Below are 15,717 nucleotides of genomic sequence, written 5' to 3' on the forward strand. Positions count from 1 at the left end.
GCGCTCAGACCAGGCGGCCTGGCTCCTCGCCGACCCCCGGACTCCGCGCCCTCCTCGGGGAGCACGCAGGCCGCACCCCCGCTCCCAGTTGGGCCCGCCGCGCCTTCCGGTGCGCCTTCCGCTCCGCCTCTCCAGGCAGGAAGTGCCGGCGCCGCCACTGTCCGACCACATCCCTGCTCTCGTCTCCGTCGCTCCTCGTCTCGCGCAGGGCAGCCCCGGTTCTGGTGTGTGGCGCCGGGTGAGTGGCGCGATGCCCCGCGCGCGACGCCCCTCAGGCTGCATCCGTCCCCTCTGCCGCGCGCCTGCGGCCGGACCCCGCCCCAGAGCGGCCCGGCGACAGCGGGACCTGTCAGGTTGGCTAAGAAGCCAGCGCAGGGTCTGAGGGGGCGGGAGGGTCAGCGATAGAGCCATAGCAGCGGCCATGGCTGGGGCCTGGAAGTCCAGAGGCCGGGAAGCTGCTGGCAGAGGAAGCCGGCCCAGGAGACGCCCTCCTGGGAGAGGTGGCCGGGTCTCGGCAGTGCGTGGGCCCCTGCGTCACCTGGATGACCTCACGCACCTGGAGCCTTGGACCGCTGGGGCCCGGCAGCCAGCGCCTGCCCTGCTGACCCCGCTGCGTGCTGAGAGCCAACTGGGCATGTTGTAGGGAGCCACTGCTGTGACCCGCGCTCTGCCAGAGGCTTGTGGGGGGTGGTTTACAGGAATCTGCTAATGCATGGTTCTTGACCAAGGTGAAGTTCCAGGGAAGCTCTCAGAGAACCGGGTCCGGACTACATGGTTAGCATCGGCTAGCGTCACCATTTACCTAGGATTTGTGGCTCTTTTTTGAAAATCTCGCATCTTGTAAAAATTTAGTTCACTTGTGTTGATTGATAAAAGGAAAAAATAACAGAATTCAGTAAGGCTTCCTTGGAGAAGGGCAGTCTTGGATTCAGCCCTAGCAGGGAGAACTTGGTATTTCTGAATCTATAGTAAGAGGTAATAAAGCAAAAACTCAAAAGACGGAAATTGTGTCATGCTAAAGAGACAGAGGGGGGCCAGCCAGGAGGCATGCTGGTTAAGGCCACTGGATTCCACAGGGCTGTCTGTGCGGTTCCAGTTCTGGCCCCTGCTCTTTAAAATCACACTGGACAGGTGTGACTACGTGCCCAAAAACCTGAGAGGAGAGCATAGAAGGGACTGCGTGTGGCTTTGGGGGGGGGAGGGTGTCTCGCTCTCTTTCTCTCTCTCGCTGTCTCTTTCTCTCTCTTTTGCCAGTGCAGGTGCCTGTAATAAACTTGAAAAAAAAAAAGAGTGAGAAATAGAAGAAAGAGACAGTGGGAGACCAGCTTGAACTGAACTGTAATGAACAATAGTTACAAATAAGGATAGGTAGGTTGGTAGGTGGGTAAGTGGGAGCTTTTTATGGATATCTTGAAAAAGAACAAGAGAAAAAGAAAAAGAACAAGATATAAAAGATTATGTAAGAGTCCTTAGTGAGTCATTTTGGATTCTTACACTAAGGGAGTAATATAAAGACAGGGGTGATTAGAGGATTTCTGGCCCCTGCTCTTTAAAATCACACTGGACAGGTGTGACTACGTGCCCAAAAACCTGAGAGGAGAGCATAGAAGGGACTGCGTGTGGCTTTGGGGGGGGGAGGGTGTCTCGCTCTCTTTCTCTCTCTCGCTGTCTCTTTCTCTCTCTTTTGCCAGTGCAGGTGCCTGTAATAAACTTGAAAAAAAAAAAAGAGTGAGAAATAGAAGAAAGAGACAGTGGGAGACCAGCTTGAACTGAACTGTAATGAACAATAGTTACAAATAAGGATAGGTAGGTTGGTAGGTGGGTAAGTGGGAGCTTTTTATGGATATCTTGAAAAAGAACAAGAGAAAAAGAAAAAGAACAAGATATAAAAGATTATGTAAGAGGCCTTAGTGAGTCATTTTGGATTCTTACACTAAGGGAGTAATATAAAGACAGGGGTGATTAGAGGATTAGTTTGGTAGTTTTTAAGGTGAATTTGGAATGATCTTTTGGTAAAAGAAGAATCATAGAATTTTAGAATTGGATAGATCTTACAGATTATCTTATTAAATTCTTTTGTTTTATATTTGAGGAAGCTGAAAATTAGAGTGGTGAGGTCATTTGTCCAAGGTCGCTGAAGGAATTCATATGGTACCACCCATTTTCATTGTTAAACCTCAGGTGGATCCGCCTCTATGTCATACTAGTGTACAGCTTTTTGTTTGGGCTCTGTTGATGAAACTACTTTTATTCAACTAGATATTTATGCTTTAATGGAACAGTTTGGATTAAAAAAGAAACTACAACTTCTGAAGAACAGATTCCCCAGGTGAGGGTTCCTAAAGTTAGGAAGATAAGAGGACTTAGAATTCCTAAATGGGACTTGTTTTCCTTTTGTTTCTAGATTCAAAGACTGAGACTGGGAGATTTATGAATAGAAGTTTAACTCACAGTTTTAGGGGCCATAAAGTCCAAAGATGTACAACATGGCTAACAGGAGCAGACAGATGGCAGGTGTATGCAGAGGGAGTGGAAGTTGTGTACAACTTTTTTAATAACCTGCTCTTGCAAAAACTAACTCCTCAGGAGAGTTAGAATTGTCATGGAGACATTAATCCATTCATAAGTCCAGTGTCTCCATGGCCAAATCATGATTTAGTCACCACTGCCCGCTAGGACAGATTCCAGATCATGAAACTTTGGGGGATAAACCATCATCCAAATCATAACAGTACCACATGGCAGCATATTTAATTGGGATCTTGTCACTTTACACATTAACTGTATATTCACATTGCTTGTTATCCCCAGCTATCCACATTTTCATGGTAGAAAGTTTCAGTTACCTATGTGCAGGATATTAAGGGCTAATGGTATAAGCACTGTAGCTAGGCTTCTTGAGTACAGATTCTGGCTGTAAGATCTACCGTGTTCTAGCTATATAGCAAGTTGTTTATTTTCTTTGCCTTAATTTTCTTTTTTTTTTTAAAGAATTATTTATTTAATTCCATTTGTAGTTACAATTTTTAAAATTTGATCAGAGAGGGACAGAGAGAGAGAAGGGGAAAGTGAGGAAGCAACAAACCAGGTCCAGGACTTGAACCACGGTCAGCCATGTGAGAATCCAGCACCTTTGACCACCATGCCACCTGCTGGCTTAATTTTCTTACCTGAGAAATGACAGTATTAACAGTAGCTATAACATAATGGTTATAAGGATTAAATGTGTTAATACATATGAAATGCTTAGATCAGTGCCTGGCACATCTTGTCCCTTTTTCTGTTCCTTCCAGGTATGGAGCTAGGGATTGCTGATAAGTTTTGTTAAGAATTTCTTGGGGGCCCAGCAGGTGATGTGGTTAAGGCACTGGATCCCACCTGGCCCTCTCTGTACTTTGAAGCCTGGACCCTGCTGCTTGAAAAACGTGCTGTGTGTGCATGCATACCAAATCCTGAGACAAGAATGGAGAAGGGATTGTGGCTTGGGGAGTGATTTCCCACGTTCTCTTTATCTCCATCTCTCTCCAGAGAGCACACATGCTCCATGACAAAAATCTAAAAAAAAAATTAAAAGTATAAAAAGAACCTTTTGGGGAAGAGACCCATGGAGTTTATGCTAAACCATGGGGAGACCAGCAAGAAAAGCTTCAGTTTAGAAACATGACCTACCTTATAATAATCTGGTCATGTAATTCTATTGTGTCAAGAAGGAATTGTATGTATTTGCTTAACTTATTTATTGAGCATCTGCTATGTGCAAGGCCTTCTGCTAGACCCTACAATCCAAGGTGGATAGGCAAAAGCCATAAAATGTATTTGTGGGGCCAGCAGGTGGTATGGTGGTTAAAGGCGCTGGACTCCCACATGACTGACCATGGTTTAAGTTCCAGACCTGAAGGCTTGCTCTCTTTCTCTTGCTCTCGATCTCGCTCTTGCTCTCATTCTGTCCCTCTCGGGTCAAATTTAAATAAATAAATAAAGTTAAATAAAATAATTAATTTTGAAAAAGTATTTGCAAATTATATGGCAGTATACTTCTACTCAGCAACAACAACAAAAAAAGAGCCACTGGTAAACTCAACAAAGTGAATCTCAAAAACATATTGAGTGAAAACGATGTCAGACATGTGAGAAGGTACAGTGTATAATTCTAGTTATAAGTAGTTCAAATGCAGACTAATCTATGATAATAGAAATCTGAACAATAGCTGATAATGGGAGAAGATGATTGACTCAGAGGGAACTTTTCATACGCCTTTGTGACTTAATTGGAGAGATGGGCACATGGGTGTATATGTTAACAAAAACTTACTGTTAAGATTGTACACTTCACTATATAAATTTCACTGTAATAAAACAAAATGATATGGGAGTTAAGAGGATGGAAAGTTTACTGCCGACTGGGATGATCATAAACCTACAGTAGAAAAGAAATGAAAGTATGTGGTAAGTGTTAAAATATATATACTGAAGGAAGTTTACTTGGTATTAAGAGAAAAGTGGTAACAATTTGAGTTTTGCTCTCTGAAAGAAATAGGAATAATAATTTATGGAACCAATTATTTCTTTTTATTTGAAACATAAAAACATTAGGGTCTAGCAATATGACCTATAGTGCTGAAATGCTGTATTTATCAGGCTGGGACCATATAAGAGGCCTGGGTTTGATGCTGGTCCAGGCTAATGGCCAGGCATGGTATATACATTTGTAATACCAGCAGTTTGGGAAGGCTGAGGCAGGAGAACTGTGACATGGTTGAACTGTCTTAAATGAGCAATTGGGTTGTCGAGAAAGTCATGACATAGTTTTCTATGTAAAAGTGTGTCATTACTTTCCTGATGACCCAGTAACAAAACAATTGTATTTCACTGAGTATATGAGGTTAATTTTGTGAAGTACTTTAACTTGATTATATACTAAATTCTCTTTATAATTGGTTTAAATACAATATAGTTTTCAGACTGTTGCGCATGTATCTAGTCATTTGATCCTCCCAATTAGAACAAACATTAGTCTTGGACATGGAAGTTCATGATAAAGATTCTGATAGACCTTGATGAAATGAGATTGAATAAAAAATGACTTTAGGATTTAGTCCAAGAACTACTATCTGCTTTTCAGTGTGAGTTCATCATTCTCATCAGCCTTGCTAAACAACCCCCTTCCAAAAAAAAGCATCCTGTCCCCTCTGCATCTTTACTATGTATTCTATAAGAGCACTGTTAAAACTTGAATTCTTTACCATCTTTTGTACACAAAACCAGCTTCTCCTCCCTCTTGTCCCCAATTACCTAATTTTTGAGTGATACCTTAATCCTACCAGTTTCCCAACCATTGAACATTAGGATGCAAGAAAAGCAGATCAGCAGAGGATTATCAGCCAGAAGAATAGGATAGAGGCAATCAAGGATGTTGACGAAAAGGTGACTCTTGGAGTTTAAAAAGGAACCTGCAGAACTTGCATGGAAATTGAATAGAAGGAGTTAAACTTTTCTAACCAGAAATAGAAAATTCTTTATCCAGTGCAAACTTGACTGTGGTTCCTTTGAGCTTTCTAGAATTCTGTCTATAATTCTGAAATAAAGGTATTGCCCTATTTTGGCATTAAAGAGGTCAGGGAAACAATGGCTTTATTAGTTTTCTATTGGTGTGTAACAAATTACTCTAAAACAGCATCCTAAAAAACAAGTTTCTGAGGGTCAAGGATTCCAGAGCAACTTAACTGGGTGGTTCTGGCCCAGTCTTTCTCTTAAATTTGTTGTCCTAATGTCAGCCTGGGCTGCATTTGCTTGGAGGAAGTTTGGTGCTGGACATTTCCTGCCATGTGCACCTTTCTGTAGAGCTGTGTGAGTCTCTTCATGGCCTGGTACTGGCTGCTGCAGACTGAGTGATCCAGGAGAGAGGGAGACAGAATCTGCAATGTCTGTTATGAGAAAGTCACACACCATCATTTCACAATATACTGTTGGTTACATGGGTCACTTTTTTTCTTTTTTTAAAGAATTATTTACTGGGGACCAGCAGTTAACATAATAGCTATGTAACTGGACTCCCATGTAGTCGACCACGGTTCGAGTCCCGGACCCGATGGCTTAAAATTCACGCATGTGCGTGCGTGCCCAAGATCCCGAGAGGAAAATGGAGGAGAAGGGATTGTGGCGTGGCTATCCTCTTTGGGGGGTGATTTCTCACTTTAAGATCCCGAGAGGAAGATGGTGGAGAAGGGATCGTCTTTGGGGGGTGATTTCTCACTTTCTCTCTCTCTCTCTCTCTCTCTCTCTCTCTCTCTCTGGTGAGTACACACACCCTATAGCAAAAACTTCTCCAAAAAGATAAAAAGAATAATTTACTTAATTTTATTTATTCATTCACTTATTTTAATTTGACTAGAGAGAAAAGGTGAGAAAGCAAGCCAGGACTTGAACCACGGTCAGCCATGTGGGAGTATCCAGTACCTTAACCACCCCTCCACCTGCTGGTTCCCTGCACAGGTCACTTTTCACTCTTGGAGGGCACTGCACAAATGGATGAGAATTGTTGAGGGCAGTCTTGGAGCCTGTCCACCACCATGACCAGAGGAGCAAGTTTAGGCCCAGCTGTGGTGGCATAGGCAGTAGGATGCTGCACGATGCTGGAGACCAGGTGGAAAGACTACAGGGTTGTTTCTTGGTTTGCTTGAACATGTCAGGCACACTCTTGAGCTTGCTTATGATCCTGGCTTATTACAGGGCTAAGGGGAGGGTTGTGATATGAAGACACTGTTGAAAATGCACCTGCACCTCAGGTGTGTGTGTGTGTGTGTGTGTGTGTGTGTGTGTGCATGCATGCTCTCATGTGCACAGTTTTTCTCTTTCAGGAAATAAACTTAAAAAACAAACAAAAAAAATAGAGAGATGCAAATTCAGATACTCAAATGCCAGATAGGTAACATAAATTAATACCAGCTAGAATAAGATGTAGAAAGTTGTGGGAATTGCTCATTGAATACTCATTATTTGCAGGAATTTGGAGATACTGGTCAGGGGTTTTTTGTTGTTTTTTGGGCTTTTTTTTTTTTTTTTTTTGCCAGAGGGCGACTATGCTTACCAGAGAAACAGAGAGGAAGAAGGAGAAAGCATTCCTAAAGGGGCATGGACATGTTGCAACCTCTTTTCCTCCATTTCTCCAGCCTGTTGAGATTTTGGGCACACGTATATAGAAGCCCTACATGCTTCTCAAGCTGCTGGGCTAGAATTCAAACCACAGTCAGCCATATAGGATTTGGTTCCCCTATTGTCTAGGCTATGGGGCTGGTCTAAGTGATTTCTTGTCATGCAGTTGTTCAGGATGTCTGAAATTTAAGTATTTATGGGAAATGTTATTTTTTTTTTTTTAGAAATTACTTCATCTTATCCATCATTATTATTACTATTTTAATTTGACCAGAAAGAGGGAAAGTGAGAAAGCAAGCCACCAAGTCTGGGACTGTAACCACAGTTGGCCTTTGGGAGTCCAGTACCTTAACCACCATGCCACCTACCAGTCCCCAAAATGTTCATTGTATTAATTGTTGGCGAAATAATCTATTTTTCTAATTATTTGTTATTATAATTATTATTTTAATTTGCTGAAAGGCACATGTGCTCACCAGAGAGAAACACAGAGAGAGAGAGAGAGAGAGATAGAGAGGGGGAAAACAAGCTGCCAGGTCTGGGACTGAAACTGTGGTCGACCATGTGGGAGTCCTCCTTAACCATGATGCCACCTGGCAGCCCCATAATAATCCATTTTTAAGAGAGGCATTTTAAAGATACTAAACGAACCTCCCTACAAACAGCATGTAGTTTTGTAGCTGCCAGTTTATGGTTTCTGATTTACCTAAGCCTTCTATTTTGTGGATGAGAAAAATGAGGCCCAAGAAAGCAAATGACCAGAGGTCATATAGTTTGTGAATGACCAAACTGGGATTAGAATCCAGGTTCCCAACATCTCTGTTAAACGACCAACATAAAAAAATTAAGCAGAACTAGATGTATAAACAATCTGTGTAATATAAATTGCTAACTTAGTGATCTCCCAGTATCAATAGTTGTCAACTTTCCCTGTGCATTAGAATCACCTGGTGCTTTTTTTTTTTTTTTTTTAATTTCTTGAGGGACAGAAAGGGAGAGAAACAAGCAATCCCAGTAGCCTCCTTTGACAGATCATGAAACACATATATGCATGCCCTGGATTTGCAACTCAGGGCCTTTCTCATGTGTGTCTAGTTGAGTTACCAGTACACCACCACCTAGCCCCCAATGCATTGTTTCCAGAATATAGGTGCCTGGGCCCCACTCTCAGACATTCAGTATCAGTTGGGCTAGACAATGACCAAGACATCAGTTTTTCAAAACTATTGAAGACATTCTAATGTGCAGCCTAGATTGAAACCAGGAGATTAACTACTATAAGATCCATATTTACTTGACAGCAACTAGCTAGCTTAAGATACTTAAAGGAATAAGCCTCAAAGGAGTATCAAGGAAATCATAGGTAGTGACAGGATATGCTCTCTAAGCATCTTTCCTAAGATTCTGATAAAGGCTGAATGAAGTTCACAGACAATTTCTGCTTAATGGTGTCTGTGGGTTTTTTTTTTTTTTTAAAGAATTATTTATTTTAGGGCCCAGCAGTTAGTGTAATGGCTGTGTCGCTGGACTCCCATGTAGTCGACCGCAGTTTGTGTCCTGGACCCAGTGGCTTACACTCACGCCGGGCGCGTGTGCGTGCGTGCCCAAGATCCCGAGAGGAGAATGGAGAAGGGATTGCGGCGTGGCCATCCCCCTGGGGGGTAATTTCTCGCTTTCTATCTCTCTGTCTGTCTGGAGCGCATGCGCCCTATAGCAAAAACCTCTCAAAACAGAATGATTTATTTTACTTGTTCATTCATTTTTATTTTTTTAATTTGACCAGAGAGATTCACAGAGAGAGAAAGAGGGAAGGTGAGAAAGCAAGCCACCAGGTCCAGGACTCAAAGTGTGGTCAGCCATGTGGGAGTGTCCAGTGCCTTAACCACCACGCCACCTGCTGGTCCAATGGTGTCTATGTTTTGATCTGTACATATGTATTGCAGGTGACTTTGCAAATGTTTTGGTTATCAAGTAAGTTGATGCCGCAGCCACCTGTAATACCAGTATTGGTACATCCTTGCACTTGATGTAACGACTGTGAGCACTGCCTATGTTTTTTAGTTCACTTTATGTTAAAAATATACAGCAATAATAAACATTTTGAAGATCAAGGAAGAAGTGACTTTACTGCTATTCTCAGTTATTCATTATATAATGTGCTATGTCTTATATGGTTATTTTCTGTAATTTTAGTTTAAGAGTAGGATAAAAAGAGCTTATAGGATAAACATTAATAATTTTTTTCAAATAATTATTTAATTCTGTTTATCATCATTATTTTTAAATTTTGCTGCAAGGCATGTGTGAGAGAGAGAGGGAAAACAAGAAAGCGAGCCACCAAGTCTGGGACCCAAATTGCAGTTGGCCACATGGGAATCCAACACCTCAACTATCACACCACCTGCTGACCCCAGCATTAATAATTTGACAGTCTTATGTAGAGGTTTTAAACTAAAACCATGACTGGTAGAAAATATTGCCACTTGATTAAACCCAGGTGGAGCTGCTACACTGCACAGGGTAGAGCTGCTACACTGCACAATTTCAGGAGTGCCATTCAAAATTTATTTATTCAGTATGTTGTTCTGTTCTTCATGTAGGTTCCTTCAACATAGTTTGAATTTATTAGAAAACTCAAGTTTGTCTAGGATTTGAATTTAGAAGAGAGTAGCTGCTCAGAAATCAATATTAAATTATGTTGGTAGCATTGAAAGTGTTTTGTTAAAGAGATTTTTGCTGTAGGGTACATGTACTTGCCATAGAGACAAAGAGAGATAGAAAGCAAGAAATCGCTCCCCTAGGAGGAATGGCCATGCCACAATCCTTTCTCCTCCATTCTCTTAAGATTTTGGGAATGCACACAAATACACCTGGTGTGTTTCAAGCCTCTAGATCCAGGACTTGAACTGCAGTAGATCATGTGGGAATCCAACATCCCAACTTGCTGGCCCCACATTGAAAGGTTTTTAAAGAAAAATTTGTGTGAAATTCAAAAATAACTAGAAGACCGGTTATTACAAAACAGAACATGTATAGATAGGTAGAAGTAACCTATAATCAATAGGGTTTGAATCCTAGCTCTGCCACTAGGTGATATCTTTGATCTTCAGTTTCTATATTTGTAGGTGGGCATGTTTCATTTAATGTACATGATGTGCCTAGCACATGAGTTACTCATTAAGTGGGGGGTTGTTCTAAGTTGAGTAGACCTTTAATTCCCTCTCTCTAGTTATAAAGCAGAGAAGTGGGCCAGGGCACCTGGGGCTAGAAAAACATCAGCAAAAGTACACGAGGTAAGAAACTGCATGTAAGGACATAGAAGCAGTCTGATGTTGCTGAAGGAAAAGTACAAAGCAGAGGATGGCTAGAGATGAAGCTGGAAATGTCATTTTAGAGTAGAAAAGGATGTTGTGTGCCATGTTGAAGAACTTCCTTTAGGAAGTGAAGAGCCAAAGGTTGTTTTTGTTTTTGTTTTGTTTTGTTTTTTTGAGGGGGGGAGGTTTGTGCTTGTGCTTGCCAAAAAGACAGAGAGAGACAGAGAGACAGAAAACAAGAAATCACTTTCCGTGGGGGATGGCCACACCGCTATTCCTTCTCCTCCATTCTCCTCTTGGGATCTTGGGCATGCATGCACATGCACCCAGTGTGAGTTTAAGCCACCAGGTCCGGGACTCGAACAACAGTCGACCTCATGGAAGTCCAGTGACATAGCCATTACGCCAATTGCTGGCTCTGGATTTAAAAAAAAAATTTTTTTAAGGTTTTGACATAGGGTTCATGTACTCACCAGAGAGAGACAGAGAAGGAGAAAGTGAGAAATCTCCCCCAAGGGGGATAACCATGCCACAATCCCTTCTTCTCTATTTTCCTCTTGGGATTTTGGGCACTCACACACACGTGCCTGGTGTGATTTTGCAAGTCACCAGGTCCAGGACTCAAACTACTATCAGCCATGTGGGAGTCCAGCACCTTAGCCACCATGTCTCCTGCTGGCCCCAATGAGAGCCAAGGATTTAAGAAGTGGAATAAAGAAGTCATATTTATGTTGTAAGACACTTTGATCAATGTAGAAAGGGTAGTTTTGTGAGAAGCAAGGAGACGGGTTAGGAGGTCATAGAAATACTCTACATTAAAGGTCTAGTTTAAGGTGGCAGCAGAGGAATGAGGAGGATGAGTTAATTTGAGAAATATTTAAGAGGAAAAGCTTGATTCATCAGGGAGAGGAATTTGTGGAGAATGATTCCTAGGTTTCTGTCTTGGTGAGTAGGCAGATGATGGTAAGTGAATAGAGAACAAAACAGAAAGATGGGAAAGTTGAGAGGGAAGATAGTGAATCTGGTTTTCAACATCTTGATTATGAGGTGTCTAGGACATCCAGAGGGGTTTCTTTTACAGGTAGTTGGATATTTGAATCCAAAGCTCAAGGTAAAGATTGAATCTATATATACAGAGTTGGGAGTCACAGGTGTTGTCACAACAGTGAGAGCTGATGAGATCATCCTAATACAAACAGTGAGAGGAACTGTAAGCCATGTACTGCCAGAATGCTGGAAAGCATGAATATTTAAGTGAGTGGAGATTAAAAATCTAAGGATAAGATGGAGGCAAACCAGTCATAGAAATAAGGGAACTGAGATAGAATTGTTATGGAGAGACCCTGAATTAATGAATAACTCAGGGCTGATAGCTGCATAAGATTACTGCTCTCTGGGGAAACTTAATGCCCCTCCCCAGAGCTACTGGTAACCTGAAAACCTTGAATAGATTGGTACCTTGAATAGATTAGACTTCCTATTTCTCTGCCTCCTCCCTTTGATGCTGCATAGGATGGGTAGTGAGCCCCTTCCCCAATTTCCCCATAAAAGACTGAGTCCAGAGTTTTAGAGTGTTACTCCTCTGTGCCTACCAGCATAATAAATAGTTCTAATCTCTCCGAGTCCTGCTTTCTGTTCCTCAGTGTCTAGTTTTCTGGTGCGTTGGCTGGGAAATGGAATCAGACTGGCCCTTTGAGCCACCGATCCCAGGGCATCCCCCCTACCCCAACCCCGGGATGGGCACTGCAGTATGGAGAAACAGACGCATCCCCATCTCGTTTGATGGGATCCCTCAGCCAGGGTGCCTGCCCTGAGACCGAGTGTTCCTGGATCATCGACTCCAATTGGAGTGAAGGACCAACTCCTGGAACCTGCTGCATCAACCTTGGTCAGCTCTGGTAATCTGGTAAGCCCCCGGGCATCTGTAGAGTCCTAGCCAGACCTACTTGGATTGAGTAGAAGAAGAGACCTGATCCCTCTCCTTCGGTCGCAGAACCAGCAGTTAGGGTTCATCTGGTAATTGGCTGGTGTGGGGAGGGAATATGTAACCTCTGAATGACATGAGTGTTTGTGACGAGCAAATGTGTTTGTGGCTCCACAGCTTCTCGCTACAGAGCATGATTGGGTCTGTTTAAGTGCATATCTGTGGTAGTTCCATGAAGGCTAAATGGCAAAATTGGCCCTGAGGGACAACCCCTTCCCTCTCTATGCATTCAATCCCACAGAGTTTCTATATCTGATTGCTTATTGCCAAGGAACTACACAAAACCTGTGGGGGACACGGCCAGACAGACACCTAATTGGTACCCTCTGGAAGGGCACCCACTCTTTGTTGTGACACTGTTCATGGGAGGGAGGACACACATGCTGGTGGGAGGGCTTTCCCTGTAAAGGAGGATAGAGTAGTGAATGTCAGGTCGCCAGTTCTGTCCTCTGAAGCTAGGACACGAGTTCCTCTCAACTGTAACGAAAAACATCCTTCCAGAGCCGTCTGGACACTCCTACAAAGACTTCCACCACAGAGCAAACCTGCCCACTCTGTTTGGGGAAGGAAAGGGCAAGCATCACCCTCTACCTAGATAGCCTTCCCTCGTCAATTAGCTCTACAGATTTCCACTCCTTAGTCCAAAGACAAGGGAGGGGTATTTCCTGCCACCTGCCACAGAAATACCCCTCTCCAGCACCGGGGTACCCACCATTAGAAGACTTGAGAGGATGGACCCCAGAGAGGCCACTGTGGTCCTCCTCATTTCAGCCCTTGCTGAGGCCCTCCTGCAAACTGGAACAAACTTACCACCTACACTGGCTGGCCTTTTCAGCAGTGCCCTGGGGAAGCTGCACAGCTTCTGAGCCTCTGAGCTAAGGCCCACCCTCAGGCTTTGCCGTCCCTCGTCCCTCGGCGTTTCCTCATCTGTCACTTCTAACTAGTGATGTCCCGAGACTTCTGGGAAGTGCAGGCTTTTGTTAACTAGAGAGGTCAGAGATATTTGAGATATAGGAAAACCTCAATCCAAGTCATCTAAGCCCACTGTGCTGGACTGTATGCTGACTTATTTTTAAAGGGGCTCCTCTGGTGTTTATGGAGTTAAAATGAAACCAGAGAAGTTGAGAGCCCTCTGTGAGGTTGAATGGCCCTCTTTCAAGGTTGGATGGCCACCACAGAAAACCGTACATCTCCCTACTGTGTGGGCTATGTGCAGCGTTGCTACTGGCACTCCTGGCTATAGAGAGCAGAAGTCATTCTGCCCTGGGTGCAAATATGCATAAGAGGGAAAAACCAATACACTATTTTGGCCACCTGTGTTATGCCCCCAGTGCCAAACTCTGACCCAAGAAAAAACCTCATGGTTTCAATGCCACAGTCTCCCCCCACCCCCAAAAAAAGAGAAGCCATTAGCAGCTCTACCCCCATATGTCCTGGCCGAGCTAGTAATTGAAACCCTGCCCCCAGGTGTCCCACCACCACCCCCGGCCTGAAGAGTAGCCTGAGGAGCCAGCGCCAGCTCTGCCAGCTCAGGGGGCCGCTACCAGCCATCCCATACCCCGCTCCCAGATTCTGCCTCACCCACTGGCACCTGGTGAGCCACTGCAACCCGGGCAACCTCACTCTTAAGGTGACCCTTCCGGAGACCCAAGGACCCCCATAGATAGGCGCAAATGGGGCTATTATGGAAGGCAGAGCAACTCTACTACCAGCCCTTCTTGCAGGCAAGAAGCTGCCAATCAGGGGGACAGTTACCCACAAGTTCTTGTACCTGCTTGATTGCCCAGTCCCATTGCTGGGAAGGAACCTGTTAACTGAACTTAGAGCACATATCAGCTTTGACTCATCAGGCTCAGCTGCTTTAATGTCAGTCCTGCCAAAATCCTAACTGTGACAGTGCCCCAGGAGGAGGAATGGCGAATATTTGCCCCCAAGGCACCCAGCAGAAATGAGTTAAGGTTGCAGGGCTAGCCCTGTGAATCCACCGCTCATGAGTGAAGCAAGCTGCAGCACCAGAGGACCCTGGGACCTGGAGGAGGTTGAACCACCCTGAGCAGCTGACTGAAATAACCTTCCAGAGGACAGACCTGTCATCGAGACTGCAGCCGTGCTGCAGCCACTCCTGGGCTGGCTGCTCTATGCATGGCAGAAGCTTGAGGAGTGTACAGCCCTGTTTTGGTCACTCCAGACACTGACTGATCTATGCACGGTGGAAGCTTGAGTGTACAGCCCTGATTTGGTCACTATGGACACTAACCAATCTATGCACGGCAGAAGCTTGAGGACAGTGACGGATGACACCCCCACCATACCCTTACAGTTTCCAATTCCTAGCCCCTCCCATAGTGCTGGCTGTGCTTCTCTCCATTGGTCTGACAGCAGTGGCCCCAAGGGGCTGGAAGTTATGGGAGAGGATTTTGCTAGCAATATTGTACCTCTCGGTAGTAGGAGCCTTGATAGGCCTAAGATGCCTGGGTTAACTAACTGGAGGCATTTTCATTGGGGTTCTGTTCCTAATACTGATTTTGCTTTAATGATACTCCTGACCCTGGCCCTTGCTCTTTTACCAAGGCTGACAGGCACCTACCTCCCCTTGCCTCAAATGGTGCAACCAAACCACCCAGCAAGCAACTCTGGCTGCAACAACCAGGCACTTACTAACCAATGATAGACCACCTGCCAGGGATTTACAATCCCATAGTCATTCTGGGGCTCCCAAGCCAGCTGATACTCGTGCACCATGAGCGAGGCTACAAGTCCTGCGTCAATTTGGTCACCCTCCAAGAGTGTCAGGATGATGGAACAACCTATTTTGTGGGTAAGAGCTCAGGGAGCCATGATTGTTACAGTTGTCCCCCCTCAGGGAAATGGGTTTGATACGCAGGTCTCAGACAGTATTGGCTCCCAGATAGAGGAGGTGAATGTCCTACAGAGGCTCAGGCCGCCATCCACAGAGGCATAAACCTCAGGCTCCTTGAGTGTAGTTGAGGCTCCGTACACCTCGGATGGACCCCCAGCTTGATCCGAGAGTAATTACGTTCACTAATGCGACCCATGCTCTCCTGTATCAGGCACCTGGCTGCAACCAGGCACTTACTAACCAATGATAGACCACCTGCCAGGGATTTACAATCCCATAGTCATTCTGGGGCTCCCAAGCCAGCTGATACTCGTGCACCATGAGCGAGGCTACAAGTCCTGCGTCAATTTGGTCACCCTCCAAGAGTGTCAGGATGATGGAACAACCTATTTTGTGGGTAAGGGCTC

At 44.4% G+C, this 15,717-nt stretch overlaps 1 protein-coding gene across 1 annotated transcript in view; it reads left to right on the plus strand.

The window, feature by feature from the left end:
- Window positions 1-82: 82 nt before the first annotated feature.
- The window catches only part of LOC102471526 (myosin regulatory light chain 12B), a 28,157-nt gene continuing 12,522 nt past the window's right edge, over window positions 83-15,717 (plus strand). The window contains exon 1 of the mRNA XM_006146489.3: window positions 83-238. The gene's annotated coding sequence lies outside the window, so the exon portion shown is untranslated. The remainder of the gene's footprint in view (window positions 239-15,717) is intronic.

Source organism: Tupaia chinensis, unplaced genomic scaffold (assembly GCF_000334495.1).
Source record: "Tupaia chinensis unplaced genomic scaffold, TupChi_1.0 Scaffold000180_1, whole genome shotgun sequence".
NCBI classification, from domain to species: Eukaryota; Metazoa; Chordata; class Mammalia; order Scandentia; family Tupaiidae; genus Tupaia; species Tupaia belangeri.